The 14,118-nt window shown below is 37.9% G+C and overlaps 1 long non-coding RNA gene across 2 annotated transcripts in view; it reads right to left on the bottom strand.

Moving 5' to 3' along the window:
- The window catches only part of LOC138740185 (uncharacterized), a 135,521-nt gene extending 128,523 nt beyond the window's left edge, over positions 1–6,998 (bottom strand). For both annotated transcript variants that reach the window (XR_011342759.1, XR_011342779.1), the window contains exon 1: positions 6,930–6,998. This is a non-coding gene — a long non-coding RNA (uncharacterized lncRNA). The remainder of the gene's footprint in view (positions 1–6,929) is intronic.
- Between the last annotated feature and the right edge of the window lie 7,120 nt (positions 6,999–14,118).

Here is a 14,118-nt window from a genome sequence, read left to right as displayed (position 1 = left end):
GAGATAGACAACAGACTCGCCAAGGCAAATAGCGCCTTTCGAAGACTACACAAAAGAGTCTGGAAAAACAACCAACTGAAAAACCTCACAAAGATTAGCGTATACAGAGCCGTTGTCATACCCATACTCCTGTTCGGCTCCGAATCATGGGTCCTCTACCGGCATCACCTACGGCTGCAAGAACACTTCCACCAGTGTTGTCTCCGCTCCATCCTCAACATTCATTGGAGCGACTTCATCCCTAACATCGAAGTACTCGAGATGGCAGAGGCCAACAACATCGAATCCACGCTGCTGAAGATCCAAGTGCGCTGGGTAGGTCACATCTCCAGAATGGAGGACCATCGCCTTCCCAAGATCGTGTTATATGGCGAGCTCTCCACTGACCACCATGACAGAGGTGCACCAAAGAAGAGGTACAATGACTGCCTAAAGAAATCTCTTGGTGTCTGCCACATTGACCACCGCCAGTGGGCTGATATCGCCTCAAACCATGCATCTTGGCACCTCACAGTTCGGCGGGCAGCAACCTCCTTTGAAGAAGACCGCAGAGCCCACCTCACTGACAAAAGACAAAGGAGGAAAAACCCAACACCCAACCCCAACCAACCAATTTTCCCCTGCAACCGCTGCAACCGTGTCTGCCTGTCCCGCATCGGACTTGTCAGCCACAAACAAGCCTGCAGCTGACGTGGACATTTACCCCTCCATAAATCTTCGTCCGCGAAGCCAAGCTAAAGAAAAAAAAGATAGAATCTGTACTATCACATAGAGACCCTGAAGAAGCTTACCATACTTGATTACTGATTGAAATTAAATATTGATTTTCTTACAGGGGGAGGCAGATTATCTTTTTACTGCTTATTTTATTGTTATTTGGGATTTTTTTTTAAACTTTCTATCTTTGGAGATGTTGTATGCTTTGAGGTTGGCTATGGAGATGAAATGAGCTGGGGTGGAGAAGGGAGTTGAGTATTTTTTCAGATTATATTATGGCAGCATACAGTTTGAATTATGTAATGTTTAATGCGAATGGACTCAATAACCCAAATAAAAGAAAGAGTGTTTTATCTCATATTAAAAAGTTGAAAATAGATATTGCTTTCCTGCAGGAAACTTTTTTGTCTGAGAAAGAGCATCAAAGGTTAAAAAGAGAATGGGTTGGTCAAGTTATAGCTTTGTCTTTCAAATCTAAAGAATGAGGAGTGGCTATTTTAATTAATAGAAAGTGGCTATTTAAATTACAATCAACAGTCATTAACCCCATTGGTAGATATGTTTTGGTAAATTGTCAAATTTATGGAGAATCCTGGATTTTTTATGAATGTATATGCACCTGATACAGATGATTAAAAAAATATTCATGTTTTCTTAATCTAGTAGAAGCAAATGGAAATATAATAATTGGTGGAGATTTTAATTGTTGCTTAGATCTAATTTTAGATAAATCTACAAAGTCTTAATGAAAATAAAAACTGCTAAAAGAATTTTGATGTTAATGAAAGATTTAAATTTGGGGATATTTGGAGGAATTTGAATCCTAAAGAGAGAGATTATTCATATTATTCTTATCATTTTTATTCTTATTCTAGAATAGATTTCTTTTTAATTTCAGCTAATTTACAAGGGAGAATTGAACATGTACAATGTAAATCTAGGATTGTATCAGATCAAAGTTCTGATAGAATTGATTCAATTTATAGATGAAGATTTAATACCGCATTATTTAAGAATGTAGAATTTTGGGTCTTTAAGAGGAATCAAATACAAATATATTTACATATAAATACTAGTTTGGTTGATAATAAATTTGTTTTATGGGATGACTTAAAAGCTTATTTAAGGGGCCAAATAATAAGTTATTTGACTAAAATTAAGAAAAAATATCTTAAAGTGAATACATTAGAGAAGAAAATAGCAATTTTGGAAAATAATTTACAAAAATACCCATCTGGAAAAAAAGAGGATGGTATTGATGAATTTAAAAAAAGTGCATTATAATTCAATACCAACATATGTGACCAAGAATTTAATTGATAGAACAAAACAAAAATATTATGAATTAGGAGAATGAGCATAATATAAGGTAATAGCTTGAAAATTGAAAATGGAGCAAGTTTCAAGAACTATTAATGCTGTCATAAAGAATTCAAACCACAGGATTTAAATTATTATTTTAAAGGGTATTATACAAAGTTATATATACATCACAATCATAAAATAATGAAGAAGAAATTAATGCTTTTTTTTAACAGAAGCTACAACTTCAATCTTTAAATTGCCAAGCTTTAAAGGATTTAAATTCTCCATTTATGTTGAAAGAAGTTATTAAGGCTTTAAATTCTTCTCAAAATGGTAAATCTCCAGGTGAAGATTGCTTTAAGTCTGAATTTTATTTAAAAAAAATTAAAGACTTGTCAATACCTTTATTGATGGGAGTATGAAAACAAGTGACCAAAACTTGTTCATTACCAGAATCCTTTTCAAATGCTATAATAACAATAATACCTAAGAAAGATAAAGATTTACTAAAACCAGACTCTGAAAGACCGATATTGTTATTAAATGCTGATTATAAGATTGTTGCCAAAATTTTGGCTAATAGATTGAGCTGATTCATTTAGATAAATTGAGATGTTAAAAAAAAAGATATTCTGTTGACAATATAGCTAAATTAATTTGTCTAATTCATAGTTCTCAGAAGAAATCAGAGTTAGCATGAGTTTTATAGTCAGATGCCGAAAAAGGCTTTTGATAGATTAGAATGGAATTATTTATTTACGGTTTTGCTGAAATTTCAATTTGGGCCAATATTTATAAATTGGATTAAAGCTTTATACAGAAACCCTTTGGCTAGAGTAGTTACTTACAGACAAGTTTCTTCTTCTTTCTCATTAACTAGATCGGCTAGACAAGAATGTCCTTTATCTCCTGCATTATTTGTTGTAGCAATTGAACCATTTACACAATCAATGAGGCAAGATTTTAGTATTAAAGGAATTAAAGTTAATATGAGATTAGTATGTTTGCAGATGATGTATTGATTTATAAAACTGATCCTGAAAATTCTTTAATTTCTTTATATAAAAAAAATTACAAGATTATGGTGAAATATCTGGTTACAAAATTAATTGAGATAAAAGTGAAGTTATAGTTATGATCAATGTAAAACAAGTAGTTCAATTTAAGTGGACACAAAATCCGATTAAATATTTAGGTATTAGAATTGATAGAAATTTAGATAATTTGTATGTTAAATTATGTACCGCTATTTAATAAAATTCAAGATGATTAAATAGATGGAATGACTTACCTATTGCTTTAATAGGTAGAGTGAATTATATTCAAATAATATTTTTCCAAGGATTTAATATTTTTTTCAATCTATTCCTTGTTCAATACATCAATTAAAAAAAAGATTTTAATTCAATTGTAAAGACATTTTTTATGGAAAGAGGAAATGAATAGGGTACCTTTGGATAAATTGGAAATTTGAATTAGGTGGTTTGCAACTTCCACATTTGCAGAATTATTATAAAGCTGCACAATTGAAATTTATTAATGGAATGTTTGATTTAAATTAACCTTCAACTTTGGCAAGTATAGAGTTAGATAAAATTGATAAGTAATTTATGTCAGAATTTATATATGAATGGAATTCAAAGTTGTTAATTGGTAGAGACACAACAATATTGAAGTACTTAATTGAAGTATGGAATAAAATTGATTATGAGATAGGTGGAAAAGGAAGATTTCAGCAAAAATGCCTACATATCAAATTTAACTTTTTCCTTTTACTGTCAATAATCAGTTTTTAAAGATATGGAATTAATTGGGGATTTAAAAAGTTGAAGATTGTTTTGAAGCAGGGAAGTTTGTATCTTTTAATCGGATGAAGGAAAAATTTCAAGTTCCTAGTAATACTATTTTTAGCTATTATGTAAAAACTTTTTAAGGAAAAATTAGGACAAAGTTTAAAATTACCAAGACAATCTGCTTTGGAATTATTGCTTACTAAAGAAGAAACAAATAAGTTTATTTCTGAAATGTATAAGTTATTACAAAATAAAATGTCTAATTCAAATGTTCATAAATCAAGATTAAAATGGGAATCTGATTTAAACAGGAAGGTAGATTGTGGTGAAAAAGGAGGAAAAACCCAACACCCAACCCCAACCAACCAATTTTCCCTTGCAACCGCTGCAATCGTGTCTGCCTGTCCCGCATCGGACTTGTCAGCCACAAACGAGCCTGCAGCTGACGTGGACTTTTTACCCCCTCCATAAATCTTCGTCCGCGAAGCCAAGCTAAAGAAGGAGATTGTGGTGGTACACCACTGGCCTACTGCAGGGGGAAACCTCTGTACCTGCAGGAGTGTAAGGGGACAGGACAACACCTGGCCGGCTGTCAATCAGTCGGCCTGAAAGGATCAAGCCCCACCCGATCGGATGTCAATCACACTCCAGGATATAAGCCTGCACCAGCCTTCCGAGTTGCTGCAGCCACAGCCAGACTGACTCTGTGGAAGTCTTTGTGAATTAAAGCCTGTTGTACAGCCTTTACCTTGTGTGTGTCTGATTCTGTCTAACAGCGCACCACATAGATGAAAATATTTGGAGAAATTTATGTAAGGATAGTATGACTAAGGTTATAAATGTAAGATATAGATTAGTATAATATAATTTTTACATCAACTATATTTAACCCCACAAAAATTAATTAAATTTAATTAAATTTCCTCAGATTTGTGTTTTAGATGTGGTGAAGAAATAAGCACTTTTTTTTTTCCATTTGATTTGGATCTGTTCTAAGGTTAAGACTTCTTAGATACAAGTTAAATTATTTTTGGAAAAAGTATCAAAAATGAGTCTTTTGTTTGATCCAATTTTGTTTTTATTAGGGGACATTAAGTCAATTGGCTTAGGATGAAGATTGACTATGTATCAAATTGAATTTCTATGTTTAGCTTTATCTGTTTCTAAAAAAATGTTTGGCCATCACCTGGAAATCTGATTTACTTTTAAGAATGCAAAGGTGACATACTGAAATGAAATCCTGTATTTCTCCTAAAAAGATAACATATAATTTGAGGGTTAAATATCATTTAAAAAAATATATGGAGCCCATAACTAGAAATTCTTGATTTGAAGATTTATTCTATCATTCCATTCCGGTGTGGTGTCTTGGTTTCCACGGCTAAATAGTTGAATTTTTTTTTAAAGTGATGGTCTCCTTTCTTCTTTCTTAGTTGGTAGAAGGGGGAGGAGGGTGGATGTTAGTGGGGAGGGAAAGAGACATTGTTTTTTATTTAATTATATACTTTCTGTATGAATATATTATAATTGATATATGATTTAAAAATTATAAATAAAATATTTTATAAAAATCTTTGTGGAATCACTCTTTTGACTTAATTAAGATTCTTCCACCACCTTTAATATTGCAATGTTAATCTGAACATCATAAATGTAGAAGGTTGTGTTCATAGGATGAATGTAGAAATGTAAAAAGTTGTGTTTATAAGCTAGCTACAAAAAAATTTTTATAAGGAAACCAGCAAAAGTTTTACTCAGTCAAAAGCTTCCAGAGAACAGGTTAGAAGTTTAAAGCTAACAAACCTCCAGACAGCAATCAATTCTTACCTCTTTTACAGAACCTCCAGGCTCCATATATCCTGATGCCTGTCTGATAACTTTGACACAGTAGTGCTAACTGACTACCAATAGAGTCAACAAACTGTCAAAAGGTAGCCCATTCATACATTGGTTTCCCACCCAAATGCAACTGATTGAGTTACTACCTATTAGACAAGAATGTAAATTGTTAAAGGCTGCAATAAGTGTCCAGCAACACTGATGGTGTCACTCAGTCCCTGGTTGACATTGTTTCTGCCCAGAAGTTTTGGCCACCATAGAGTGAAACTATCCATTTGCATGTGCTAATAGAAAACCGGAAATCAGGCAGGCAGAGAACATATATTGTTGTGTACTGAGCAACCCTTCCGGACTTCTGTTGTTTTTGTATGCAAGAAGAATGTCTCTTAATTATGACTTGTACATAAGAATAAATGATTGACAACAAACCATTTCCCTTCTCTAATGTCTCCACAGCACGGTAAAGCTTGATACTAGAGAAATGTCTCCAAACTGCGGAGAGCTGTGCATACGACACATACTACAAAGAGACGGAGAGACAGCAGCTTCCACATCTCTGCACATCTCTCTCAGACCGAAATTTTAACAAAATACTCAGCAATCCTCTTTTATTTGCTGAGTGGAATCATTTAAATTATGACCTATCCTGGTCCCACATCACCTCCTCAGTAGTCGGGAAGGTGCAGCAGTGCCTCTTGAGGAGATTAAGGAAGGCAAGGCTACTGGCTACCAGCCTAAAAATGATCTATAGGAGCACAATAAAGAATTTCTTGGTTGGCTGCATCATACTGTGGTATGGTAGCTGCAACACATCAGATTAGAGGGTGACTAACACTACTGAGAAGATCACCGGAGTTTCCCTTCACTCTTTTGACAACATCTACAGGGAGTTGTGCTTGTAGAAGGCTCAGAGAATAATTGAGACACTACCTTCAAAGAAAAGGTATACGAATGTTATATACAGAGGAAACTTGGGACTATTTTATGCTGGAGTATGAACACTGCAAGACTGTAAGAGCCACATCACACTTGAGTGGTGAGCATGCTCAGTGGGACAGTGTATTTATACATGACCAGTAACCTGAGATGTGAGTAAAGGTTTGTGCTCTAAACTTACAAGCTTTTCTGAGTATTTACTAAGACCTCCAATGGTACAAGCAAGGACATAACATGGTGGCAGCAGTGGGATTGACAGAAACCCACATATAGGAAAGAAAAATCCCTGTAGATCAAAATAAGCATGAAGAGAAGGAAACAAAGAAAAAGCGCCATTACCTGAGCACCAGGTGGTGCTGGAGAAGAAGAATGTCGCAGCACCCACAGCAGCAGCGTTGTACCCAGTCATGAACTGCGAACCCAATGACATCATAGAGGCTGGAATTCAAAGGTTTCCTCCTGTGAATCACACCAGAGGAAAATATTAATTGCATTCTCCTTTGGACATGGGAGCGAGGACTAGACCTGTCTAATAGCTGGGAGCTGATTGAAGAGGAAGAAAATAACCCAGAAAGGATATTAGAAAAACTTTCCTCTTATCTGGAACCGAAATCCAACCATAGAATAAAGTGATATGAGTTCCAGGGATTAAAATAAGAGCCTGATGAGTCAGTAGATAAAGAACATGGCAGCAAAATGAAAGTTCAAAGAAATAGAGGAGAGAATAGTCGACCAACTAATCTGGGGAAGGCCTCATCCTGAAGGGCAGAAAGCTCTCATAGGAAAAGACAGCTTGAAACTAGCAGATGCCATAGACACAGCCAGGGCCTTCGAGGCCACTAGGAGGCAAATGCAATTCCTCTCCATGCAGGCCAACATGCAGTACAGAGATAGAAGGGTCGATGCCATAAAGCGCACACAGAGAAAGTCGCAGACATCCGTGAATTGCAGGAGGTGTGGCAGAATACACCCCTTCGATGACCACATGGAATGTCCCATGTATGGTTCAAAGTGCAAGACCTGTGGGAAGGTCAATCATTGGGAAAAGATGTGTAGGTCTGACATGAAAAGAGAAAGGAACCAGGAATACAGAAGGAAAGTACACCACGTCAAGGAAAGTGACAGCAGTGAATCCGATTCACTGACGCTCGGCACCGAAACAATACTCTATCATGAGATGTCCAGGAAAGGGAAGTGAGAAAAAGATGAATTGCACACCACCATCTAAGTTAAAAGAAAGATCGGAAACAAACCAACAACATTCAACTTGAAAATAAAGTTGGATACTGGATCACAAAACAACATCCTCCCGTGAGATGTTCCCCGAATATATAAAGAATGGGTACCCGGAGGAGGGCACACTAGAAGCCGCAAATGTCACACTCACAGCCTATGGTGGCCCTGTGATTAAACAACTAGGAAAAGTCCAAATAAAAGGCAAACATGAAGGAAAGAACATCATATGCACATTCTTTGTGGTTGACACTGATGGACCAGCAATCCTAAACCTGAATAGTTGTCAAAAATTACAGATAATCTCTGTAAACAATGAGATCATGGAGAGGAAAATGTCCAAAAGGATCAATAGTGACACCCCACTTGAGCAACACCCTCCAATCACAAATAAGGTCGAGCTCATGGACATGTACCCTGAATGCTTTGATGACACATTCAGGTGCTTTGAGAACTTTGAATACCACATTACTATAGACTCAAAATGAAAAACAAAAATCCATGCTCCATGGAAGGTGTCAATAGAGCTGAAACAAAAGCTAAAGCAGGAGTTGGAAGAAATGGAAGAAAAGCAAGCAATAGCAAAAGTAGTGGAGCCAAATGACTGGGTAAATTCTATAGTAGTAAAAGAAAAACTGAATGGTTGCCAAAGAATATGTCTGGACTCCAAAAACTTAAACAAAACAATCAAAAGAGGGCACTATCCAATCCTAATGCTGGAAGACATCACTTCTGAACTAGTGGGATCCAAAATCTTCGGTAAGCTAGATGCCAAGAATGGGTACTAGAAAGTGAAGCTGGATGAAAAATCGACATTGGTAACAACATTCAACACTCCATTCAGCCTGTACAAGTTCCTGCGCCTATCTTTTGGCCTAAAGGTGAGCCAAGACATCTTTTAGAAAAAGATAGATGAGACCTACAGGGGATGTAAGGGTGCTGTCAGCATCACAAATGACATCGAAATCTTTGGCAGAGATGGGAACACCTACGATCTCCACCTACATGAGGACATGGAGAGAACAAGAGGGGCCAGCATCAAATGCAATGCAGACAAATCCATCATTAAGGTGGAGGAGTGCCATTTCTTTGGAATCGTGTACGCACCTGAAGGGGTCAGGCCAACCCCAGAGAAGGTAAGAGCCATTACTGAAATGGACCATCCAAAGGACATAAAGGAACTAAGAAGCTTTCTCGGCCTGGTCCAATATATGAGTTTCCTCACCCCACACGTCAGGTCACACAGCCAACCTCAATGAATTTCAGTGGTCTCCATTACATCAGTGAGATTTTGTCAAGCTTAAGGAAGTGGTCTGCAGAGAAGTAGAACTGAGCTACTATGACAGAAAAGAAACCTTTCACATTACAAGTAGACGCTTCCATCAAAGGCCTCGGGACAGCATTGGTGCAGGAAGGAAAACCAATAGACTTTGCCTCAAAACCCTTGACAACAGCAGAGAACCAATATGCCAATATTGAAAGGGAGCTGTTGGCATTCATATATTGATGTGAATAATTCCACAAATTCCTCTCTGGGAGACAGTTTGTGGTAGAGAGTGATTGTCGCCCGCTGGAACACTTCCAGAAAAAGAACTTTAGCAAGCACCAGCCAGAATACAGAGGCTACTCCTCTGGCTCCAATGTTATGACTTTACCTTGAAGTATAGGCCAGGGAAGGAAATGGTGCTTGCTGATGCTTTGTCACGTCTTTCCCCAAATAAAAAATACGAAATCACCTCATCAGGGTAACCAGTAACAAACTAAACCTAATTAAAGAAGAAACCACAAAGGATGAGGTGCTGCAGCTGAACTCACAACAGGTGATACAGGGATGGCCAGAAAGGACAAAACAGGTACAGCTACAATACGCCAGTATTGGTCTGTCAGGGACAACATATCCCTGGAGAATGGTGTACCGCTGGCAAGGTCTCGGCTGATAATACCAGAGACAATGAAAAAATAAATACTCCAGAAAATACACCAGGGCCACGTGGGAATGGAGAAATGCAAACCTAGAGCAAAGTCAGCAGTTTACTGGATAGGCATGTACGAGGACATATAAAACATGGTAGTTACATGTCCAACATGCCAGAAATACATAAATACACAACAAAAAAAAAGAGATGATACCTGCGGAAATATCCGCCAGGCCATGGCATACAGTGGGAGCAGACCTCTTCACAGAAAACCAAGAATGGTATCTGATTGTCTCCTGCTACTACTCCAAATTCCCCTTCATCAAGGAAGTGAAGGACCTGAATGCATCAACCATCACTGCTGCAGCATGTGCGCTCTTCACAGAACAGGGGATACCCAAACAAGTGATATGTGACAATGGGACCCAAATTCAGATCACGTGAATTTAGAGAACTAGCTGCAGAATATGGGTTCACCAACACTACTTTGTTCACCATCACTACTTCATCACCACATTACCCCAAGAGCCAAGGATTCATTGAGAGGCATGTACAAACAATTAAATGCACTCATATAAAATGTCGAGAGACAAAGGAAGATCCCCATCTCGCTCTTCTGTCACAGTGAGCCATACCTTTGAGGGCCGACATGAAATCCCTGGCAAAGCTTCTGAATGGCAGAAAGTACAAGACAACCCTGCCAAGCAAAATCCATCCATCAGACAACCAAGAGGAAACAAGAAGAAAGTTGACTAACATACAAGAGGGAAGTCGTCAACATTACAATAAACATGCACAAACACTACCAGAACTCTTCCGAGGACAGCAAGTGGATGTTCAAGAGCCAGTGATAAAAACCTGGAGTCCAGCAAAGATTGTTAGAGAAGCTGAGATGCCAAGGTCATACATTATTGAGACAGAATCTGGCAGGCAGCTGAGATGAAACAGAGCCCACTTTCGCCCAACACCAGATCTGACACGGAAAGCACCAGAAGCACCAACAGCTTCTAATAATCCAGAAACTTGTGAAGGAATGCGAGTTGAAACCCCAACTAACAAAACCGTAACCATTGAGCAGCAGGCAACAGGAGAACCAAGGCAAACAACACCACCACCCACAACCGTACTAACACCACTGAACCAAACAGATGCAACAAGATCTACGAGATGGAGAAGCAACATCCTACCACCAGTGCAATTCTGCTGAGAAGAATATAAAACTGCAATTGTGTAATTAGAATAATTAATTCTTAATGACAAGTGCAGGTAAAGAAGCAGTAACAATTTATTTTTAAGAATTTTTATATCTTAATAAATCTTTTAAGTTTTTATACATTTTTTTTAAAGAAGGAGGGATGTTATATACAGACGAAACTTGGGACTTTTTGTGCTGGAGTATGGACACTGCAAGACTGTAGGAGCCACATCAAACTGAGTGGTGAGCATGCTTAGTGCGACAGTGTATTCATACATGACTAATATCCTGAGATGTGAGTAATACCAGGCTGGGAAAGAGTTCCTTCCCACAGGCAGTGAGACTGTGGAACAATCCTAGAAACTCATAAAATATATATTTTGGATCTCTATGTATATGTGTCAGATATACTGTGAGTCTGTGAATGTGCATTATAATCTGGAGATGCACTGTATCATTGGGTTGTTTTCATATATGTTCAATCAGATGACAATAAACAAACGAGAATTGGATTGATATTTTTCAGAAAATGGGTGTCACAGATGATGGCTAAATCTCTTGAATAGAGAGAAAAGCACTTTTAATTTTACTTATCTAATTAACAGACTATGTGTGTTGTAGCATCATTCTCCTTTCTGGCAGAATTCTCATTTGTTCCTCATTAGCAGTGTGCAACTTTGGAGATTTTACTCCTGACATTCATCTGCCCAAAAGACTTAATCAGCAAGAATGATTTAATTAACAGACAAATGAAAAAAAAAATTGCAAAGCAGGCATATGAGAAGAATTCAACCAATCAAGCAGCTTCTGTGGAAAAAGAAGGCAATTGATGTTTCAGGCAAAAAGACATTTCATTCAACTACAAGGCTGGATTGTGGTCATTGACAGCCAACTGCTCTGGAGAAAACCTGCACTTTGCCGAGAATGAGCTACATGGCAGATCTGGGAACCAAACTTTCCTCATACCACTCAGAACGGCAGTGGACTACTAATGTTTTGAGCTTGCACTTTGCCTCCAATCCCTTTCAATTACCCCAAGGCTGATAATTCTGCAAGAGGAAAAACTGGAATTGCCTTCAGGGCAGAGTGTGGTGCCAGTGGGGGAGGTAGATTCCGTTTCAAAGGTATTAATCAGGTGCATGGATAGGAAAGGATTAGAGGGATAATGGGCCATAGGCCAACCAATGGGATGAATGTATACACCTTGGCCAGTATAGATGAGCTGGGCCAAATGGCTTATGCACCCATTCCCTTTGCCCATCGATATGTGTATAAATCAATGAATCCATGAATTGTATGTCACATGGCTCCATTCATTTAAATGAAATTGCCAATATGTCTTTTTTTTTCTTTATTTTATCAAATTGTAATGTTTTTAGTTAATTTTTAGCACTTTTTTTTATTTTCTATTTTTTTTTTAAGGATTACACCTTTTAAAACTGCTTTTAAATGCCTGAACATTAGGATATTTAAAAGTAGTTCAGAGATTTATGCTATTGCCCGGATGTCAAAAGACCACCATGGTGGTATGGTAGGAGCCTTATGATCGACAGCATGAGTCCTTTTCGCTGCTTATAGAGCATTCTGCTGTACTGGATGGCTGATGCAATGAAGGTCCAACATGACTCCACCTGCAGGGCTATTTTAAGTCATTGCTTTGCTGTAAATCACAAAAGAAGAATTGGCAGGTGCAGCAAGCATTTAGGAATGTAAGTAAAATGATGGTGTAGTGGCCCATGAACTGAGTCACGACCTAGCTCACAAAATGGTCGGTGAACACGGCAACCACGAGCACCCCACAGGGATCAATGGCCATCGTCCCATGTGACCTCCTGCACAGCGGGAAACAGCAAGCAATGGTTGGAATGCTGGCCAATTGGAGTCCGGTGCTATCATGACATCACCCCTGCCATTAGAGGCAGGAAGTGAATATAAACAGAGCTGGCAGTGCAATAAATCAGTCTTCAACCTGACTCGACTGTGTGTGTGTCATTCTTACTCCACACTACAATGGCAATAATTACAAGGGCTTGGATTTTACTGAAACTCTGTTGAAATTGTATTGTGTAGTGGTGAAGTCTCATTTGAAGTATTGCATGTAGTTTGCTTCCCTTATTTAAGAAAGGATACAGAAGCAGGATACGGAGGCAGTCTGAAGGAAATTCATCAGGCAAATTCCTGGATTGTCCTTTGGAATTTCAAGCATTCAGGGTAATTTTGGTGAAATATGTAAGAATCTGAGAAGGTATGACAGGGTAGATATTGAGATGTTTTCGCTTGTCGGAGAATGAGGGAACATAATTAAAATGGAGATACGTATAAATGCCATCATGCAGAGGTGAGTGAATCTTTAGAATCCTGTATTGCAGAAGGCTGATGAGGTTAGGTGATTGGGGATATTTATAGAAAGTGGAGGTGAGTGCCATAGGGATCCGACCCAGAGAAAAGTTGAAACCTGGGATAGGTCAGCCACGATCCTATTAAATGGCAACAATGGGCTTGAGGTATCGGATGGCCAAACCCTTCACTTATTTTCTGTGTTTTGATGTGTTCTTGCGATCCGGAGAATGGAGAGGCAGTGAGACTCACTGCAAGTCTGATGAAGTATAATGCAACCAATTACTCTGCCACTGTTTTCTGACTCCAAATGCATTGGAATGATTGTATGTACAAAGTATTGGGATGTGCTGTGATTGAGAAGGTTTTTCAGCCATTCATGCCCACGTGGTCTTTCACTGGAGTCTTTTCCTATCTTTATCATGTTTTATTTTCAAATTCCCCTTTGAAAGTTGCAATGAATTTTCTTCCTTCATGTTTCCAAACACTACATGAGAATCAAATGGAGTCAACCTGAAATGTTAACTCCTGTCCTCTCCCCACAGATTCTGACTGTCCTACTCAGCATCTACATCATTTTCAGTGCATCAGAATATCAATCTTCAAATTATCGGAGGTTCTTGCTGAGCCACCATTTTAATGAGCAGATTTTATGCAGGGTTATTAACAGGAATTGGAATAATCTGCCAATTACAATAACCTGCACATAGATTGCACTGAACTGCACCATTTCTCATGGAGGTCAAGGCAAGTGTTTGAGTGAAACAGTGTAATTCACTGAAGGAATCAAAGACAACAAAAAATACAATCTTGGTGCACTTGTTATTTATTTTCCAAATTTGCATTA

The sequence above is a fragment of the Narcine bancroftii genome, chromosome 1 (assembly GCF_036971445.1).
Source record: "Narcine bancroftii isolate sNarBan1 chromosome 1, sNarBan1.hap1, whole genome shotgun sequence".
In the NCBI taxonomy this organism is placed as follows: domain Eukaryota; kingdom Metazoa; phylum Chordata; class Chondrichthyes; order Torpediniformes; family Narcinidae; genus Narcine; species Narcine bancroftii.
Note: the sequence above shows the minus strand (reverse complement) of the source record. Positions and strands in the feature narration are given on the sequence as shown.